This window comes from Scyliorhinus canicula, chromosome 16, assembly GCF_902713615.1.
Source record: "Scyliorhinus canicula chromosome 16, sScyCan1.1, whole genome shotgun sequence".
Taxonomy (NCBI): Eukaryota; Metazoa; Chordata; class Chondrichthyes; order Carcharhiniformes; family Scyliorhinidae; genus Scyliorhinus; species Scyliorhinus canicula.
The window spans coordinates 85543688-85550857 of record NC_052161.1 but is presented as its reverse complement, the minus strand read 5'-3'; positions in this window follow the sequence as shown (position 1 = coordinate 85550857).

Below are 7170 nucleotides of genomic sequence, written 5' to 3'. Positions count from 1 at the left end.
ACAATCCCAATGGACACAAACCCCTTTGCCTTCACTCCCACTGTTCACAATCCCAATGGACACAACCCCTTCCCGTTCACTCCCACTGTTCACAATCCCAATGGACCCAAACCCCTTCCCATTCACTCCCACTGTTCACAATCCCAATGGACCAAACCTCTTCCCATTCACTCCCACTGTACACATTCCCAATGGACCCAAGCCCCTTCCTGTTCACTCGCCTGTACACAATCCCAATGGAGCCAAACCCTTTCCCAATTCACCCCCACTGTACACAATCCCCATGGACCAAACCCCATCCCATTCACTCCCACTGTACACATTCCCAATTGACCCAAACCCCTTCCCGTTCACTCCCACTGTACACAATCCCAATGGACACAAACCCCTTCCCATTCACTCCCACTGTACACATTCCCAATTGACCCAAACCCCTTCCCGTTCACTCCCACGGTACACAATCCCAATGGACACAAACCCCTTCGCCTTCACTCCCACTGTACACAATCCCAATGGGTCCAAAACTCTTCGTTCACTCCCACTGTACACAATCTCAATGGACACAAACTCCTTCCCATTCACTCCCACAGTACACAATCCCAATGGATCTAAACCCCTTTTCGTTCACTCCCACTGTACACAATCCCAATGGACCCAAACCCCTTCCCGTTCACTCCCACTGTTCACAATCCCCATGGACCCAAACCCTCTCCCAATTCATCCCCACTGTACACAATCCCAATGGACCAAAACCCCTTCCCGTTCACTCCCACTGTACACAATCCCAATGGACACAAACCCCTTCCCGTTCACTCCCACTGTTCACAATCCCAATGGACCCAAACCCCTTCCCATTCACTCCCACTGTTCACAATCCCAATGGACCCAAGCCCCTTCCTGTTCACTCGCCTGTACACAATCCCAATGGAGCCAAACCCTTTCCCAATTCACCCCCCCTGTACACAATCCCCATGGACCAAACCCCTTCCCATTCACTCCCACTGTACACATTCCCAATTGACCCAAACCCCTTCCCGTTCACTCCCACTGTACACAATCCCAATGGACACAAACCCCTTCACCTTCACTCCCACTGTACACAATCCCAATGGGTCCATAACTCTTCGTTCACTCCCACTGTACAGAATCCCAATGGACACAAACCCCTTCCCGTTCACTCCCACTGTACACAATCTCAATGGACACAAACCCCTTCCCATTCACTCCCACAGTACACAAACCCAATGGATCCAAACCCCTTTTTGTTCACTCCCACTGTGCACAATCCCAATGGACCCAAACCCTTTCCCCTTCACTCCCACTGTACACGATCCCAATGGACCCAAACCCCTTCCCGTTCACTCCCACTGTTCACAATCCCAATGGACCCAAACCCCTTCCCATTCACTCCCACTGTTCACAATCCCAATGGACCAAACCCCTTCCCATTCACTCCCACTGTTCACAATCCCAATGGACCCAAACCCCTTCCCATTCACTCCCACTGTTCACAATCCCAATGGACCAAATCCCTTCCCATTCACTCCCACTGTACACATTCCCAATGGACCCAAACCCTCTCCCAATTCATCCCCACTGTACACAATCCCAATGGACCAAACCCCTTCCCATTCACTCCCACTGTACACATTCCCAATGGACCCAAGCCCTTTCCTGTTCACTCGCCTGTACACAATCCCAATGGAGCCAAACCCTTTCCCAATTCACCCCCACTGTACACAATCCCCATGGACCCAAACCCTCTCCCAATTCATCCCCACTGTACACAATCCCAATGGACCAAAACCCATTCCCGTTCACTCCCACTGTACACAATCCCCATGGACCCAAACCCCTTCCCGTTCACTCCCACTGTACACAATCCCAATGGACCCAAACCCCTTCCCGTTCACTCCCACTATACACAATCCCCATGGACCCAAACCCCTTCCCGCTCATTCCCAATGTACCCAAAACCCTTCTCGTTCATTCCCACTGCACACATCCCAATGGACCCAAACTGCTGACCATTCACCCCCACTGTACACATTCCCAATGGACCCAAACCTTCTCCCAATTCACCCCAACTGTACACAATCCCAATGGATCCAAACCCCTCCCTGTTCACCCTCACTGTACACAATCCCAATGGGCCTAAACCCCTTCCTGTTCACCCCCACTGTACACAATCCCAATGGACCCAAATGATCTCCCAATTCACCCCCACTGTACACAATCCCAATGACCCAAACCCCTTCCCATTCACTCTCACTGTACACAATCCCAATGGACTCAAACCCCTTCCCGTCGCTCTCACTATACAATCCCAATGGACCCAAACCCCTTCCCGTCGCCCCCACTGTACACAATCCCAATGGACCCAAACCCCTTCCTGTTCACCCCCACTGTACACATTCCCAATGGACACCCATCCAAGACCTAAAAAATATTGAAAAATAGCCTTGCCGGTCATCCAATGAAAACCGTCTTGTTGAGTGGCCTAAGTAGCATCAGGAGTGAGTTGTACCCTCCCCACTCCCACCCCGTTTGATGTAGATGGGAATTTTATGAACAAAACCTACTTTGCAATTGGCAGAGATGGATGAAGCCTTGACACCTAGGCCAGGTTTTCAAAATGGCCACCGAACACCAACCCAGCCTTAACCTTTGAAATCCTGCGAGGCTGCTTCGTCAGGTCAGAGGGGAATTGAGGCCCACAGGCAGTGTAAATATTGGACGAGGCGTCTGTGGGCCCCTACAAAACTGTGAATCATGTTTACAAGCTCAGCCATGCCGGATTCGCCTTCTTTCTCTGTGTTTTGTATCTACCCGTTATCTGATATAAATTCCATGATTCTTACACTGTCTCTCTTGGTGTTTTTTCTGACAGTTCTTCACTTCACATTTCTCCATGGAGATTTCAGGGCCCCTGGGGATACTGTCAGAACTAGAGAGCGACAGAGAGAGACTGTGAGAGACAGAGAGACAGAAAGAGAGATAGAGAGAGAGGCAGAGAAGAGAGTGAGACAGAGAGAGAGATTGTGAGAGACAGAGAGATTGCGAGAGGGAAAGCGAGAGACAGAGAGAGAAGAGATAGAGAGATGGTGAGAGAGCAGGAAAGCGACAGATAGAGATGGCGAGAGACAGAGAGAGGGGAAAAATGGGAGAGACACAGAGCGAGAGGGCCAAAGAGGGCAAGGCTGAGGGAGAGATCCAAGGAGAGAGAGAACGAGAGAAAGTGAGAAAGAGAAGAAGAGATAGAGAGAGGGAGAACGAAAGAATGCGAGGGAGAGAAGAGCAAGAGAATGACAAAGAGAGATGGAGAGAGACAGAAGGAGTGAAAGAAAGGCAGTGAGTGAGAGCAAAAGACAAAGGGAGAGAGGGAGACGGTGAGAGACAAAGTGAGAGAGACAGAGAGAGTTTTTTTTTAATTTTGAGGGCCCAATTAATTTTTTCCAATTAAGGGGTAATTTTAACATGGCCAATCCACCTGCCCTGCACATTTTTGGGTTGTGGGGGCAAAACCCACGCAAACACGGGGAGAATGTACAAACTCCACACGGACAGTGACCCAGAGCTGGGATCGAACCTGGGACCTCGGTGCCATGAGGCAACAGTGCTAACCACTGTACCACCATGCTGCCCTAGAGATAGAGAGTGAGACACACAGATGAAGCGAGAGTGAAATAAAAGTAAAGGAGATTGAGAGAGACAGGTATAGAGAGAGAAAGAGAAAATGAAAGAGAGAGACAGAGATAGAGAGACTGACTGGAATACAGTGAGACAGAGTGAAAGAAAAATACAGAGATAGAGCCAGAACTGGACTGGCACTTGTGTGGCTTTCCCTCAGTACTGACCCTCTGACAGTGCAGCACTCCCTCAGTACTGACCCTCCGACAGTGCGACACTCCCTCGGTACTGACCCTCTGACAGTGCGGCACTCCCTCAGTACTGACCCTCTGACAGTGCAGCACTCCCTCAGTACTGACCCTCCGACAGTGCGACACTCCCTCGGTACTGACCCTCTGACAGTGCGGCACTCCCTCAGTACTGACCCTCTGACAGCACGGCGGCCTAGTGGTTAGCACAACTGCCTCACGGCGCTGAGGTCCCAGGTCGATCCCGGCTCTGGGTCACTGTCCATGTGGAGTTTGCACATTCTCCCCGTGTCTGCGTGGGTTTCACCCCACAACCCAAAAATGTGCAGATTAGGTGGATTGGCCACGCTAAATTGCCCTCTTAATTGGAAAAAATAATTGGGTAATCTAAATTAAAAAAAAAAAAAGTACTGACCCTCTGACAGTGCGGCACTCCCTCAGTACTGACCCTCTGACAGTGCGACACTCCCTCAGTACTGACCCTCAGACAGTGCTGCGCTCCCTCAGTACTGACCCTCTGACAGTGCATCACTCCCTCAGTACTGACCCTCTGACAGTGCGGCACTCCCTCAGTACTGACCCTCTAACAGTGTTGCTTTCCCTTAGTACTGACCCTCTGACAGTGCGACACTCCCTCAGTACTGACCCTCAGACAGTGCGGCACTCCCTCAGTACTGACCCTCTGACAGTGCGGCACTCCCTCAGTACTGACCCTCAAACAGTGCGACACTCCCTCAGTACTGACCCTCTGACAGTGCGGCACTCCCTCAGTACTGACCCTCTGACAGTGCAGCACTCCCTCAGTACTGACCCTCAGACAGTGCGACACTCCCTCAGTACTGACCCTCTGACAGTGCGGCACTCCCTCAATACTGACCCTCTGACAGTGCGACACCCTCAGTACTGACCCTCTGACAGTGCGGCACTCCCTCAGTACTGACCCTCAGACAGTGCAGCGCTCCCTCAGAACTGACCCTCTGACAGTGCGACACTCCCTCAGTACTGACCCTCAGACAGTGCGGCTCTCCCTCAGTACTAACCCTCAGACAGTGCGGCACTCCCTCAGTACTGACCCTCTGACAGTGCGGCGCTCCCTCAGTACTGACCCTCTGACAGTGCGACACTCCCTCAGTGCTGACCCTCTGACAGTGCGGCGCTCCCTCAGTACTGACCCTCTGACAGTGCGGCACTCCCTCAGTACTGACCCTCTGACAGTGCGGCTCTCCCTCAGTACTGACCCTCCAACAGTGCGGCACTCCCTCAGTACTGACCTTATTATAAATATATTTATTTAGTTTCATAAACATGCTTGGTTGTCACTCCCACAGCCCAAAGATGTGCAGGGTAGGTGGATTGGAAAGCTGAAATTGACGCTTAATTGGAAAAGAAGGAATTGGTTACTCTTTTAAAAAAACGATTTTCATAAACAACATTTAACATTCACCATATTTTTTTTACTTTTAGAAAATATTTTATTGAGGCATTTGTAATTTTCACAGTCTTTTAAAATAATTTTTATTCAAAATTTTCAACAACAAATTTTCTCCCAACAATAAAATAAACAAGACATAGAAAAAACAGAAAGAAAAGCCCTTCCCTCCAATACAAAGCAATAAACTAATAACTAAAAAGAAAGTAACAAACATATAGTTGCAAAAACAAACCCCCTTAACAGACCCCTAATCCACCCCCCCCCCCCCCAGCCCCGGGTTGCTGCTGAGATTGACCACCCCCTAACACTCCGCCAGGAAAACAACAAAAGGCTGCCACCGCCGTAAGAACCCTTGCACCGACCCCCTCAGGGCAAACTTGACCCTCTCCAGCCTGATGAACCCGGCCATGTCGTTAATCCAGGATTCCGGGCTCGGGGGCTTCGCGTCCCTCCACTGTAAGAGAATCCTACGCCGGGCTACGAGAGACGCAAAGGCCAGAATATCGGCCTCTCTCGCCTCCTGCACTCCCGGCTCCGATGCTACCCCAAAGATAGCGAGCCCCCAGCCCTGTTCCACCCTGGAACCGACCACCCTGGACAAAGTCCCCGCCACCCCCTTCCAGAACCCCTCCAACGCCGGACACGCCCAGAACATGTGGGTGTGGTTCGCCGGGCCTCCCGAACACCCCCCGCACCTGTCCTCTCCCCCAAAGAACCGGCTCATCCTGGCCCCAGTCATATGCGCCCTATGCAGCACCTTCAACTGAATTAAGCTGAGCCGTGCGCAAGAAGAGGACGAATTCACCCTCCCCAGGGCATCCGCCACGTCCCCTCGTCGATCTCCTCCCCTAGCTCCTCCTCCCACTTCGCTTTCAGCTCCTCCACTGAGACCTCCTCCCCCTCCTGCATCACCTGATAAATTGCAGAGATCCAATCCTCGCCGACCCACGTCCCCGAGATCCTGCAACCCCCCTTGACGGCAATAGCGGAAACTCCGCCACCTGCTGCTTAACAAACGCCCTAATCTGCATATACCTGAAAATATTCCCAGGGGGGGACCCCATGTCCCCTCCAACTCCTCTAAGATCTCAAACTTCCCGTCGAGGAAAAGGTCCCCTATCCGCCTGATGCCTGCCCTATGCCAACTCAAAAATCCACCATCTATTCTCCCTGGTGCAAACCGGTGGTTGCCCCGTATCGGGGTCCAAACTGAGGCCTTCACTTCCCCCCTATGCCGCCTCCACTGCCCCCAAATTTTGAGGGAAGCCACCACTACCGGACTTGTGGAATATCTTGCCGGGGGAGTGGGAGCGGGGCCGTCACCAGTGCCTCCAAACTCGTGCCCACACAGGACGCCACCTCCAACCTCTTCCATGCGGCACCCTCATCCTCCATCACCCACCTACGAATTATTGCCACATTCGCCACCCAGTAGTACCCACACAGGTTGGGCAACGCCAAACCATCTACCTCCCTGCCTCGCTCCAGGAATACCCTCCTCACTCTCGGCGTCTTCCGCGCCCACACGAACCCCAGAATACTCTTATTAACCCTCCTAAGGAAAGCCTTCGGAATCAAGATGGGGAGGCACTGGAAGAGAAACAAAAACCTCGGGAGCACCGTCATCGTAACCGACTGGACCCTACCCGCCAAAGAGAGTGGCAGCGCGTCCCACCTCCTAACCTCCTCCTCCATCTGCCCCACCAGCCGCAAAAAGTTTAGCTTGTGCAGGCCCCCCAGCTCCTAGCTATCTGGACCCCAAGATATCTAAAGCTCCTCTCCGCCCTCTTCAACGGGAGCTCCCCTATCTCCCTCTCCTGGTCCCCCAGGTGCAGCACAAACAGCTCACTCTTCTCCACG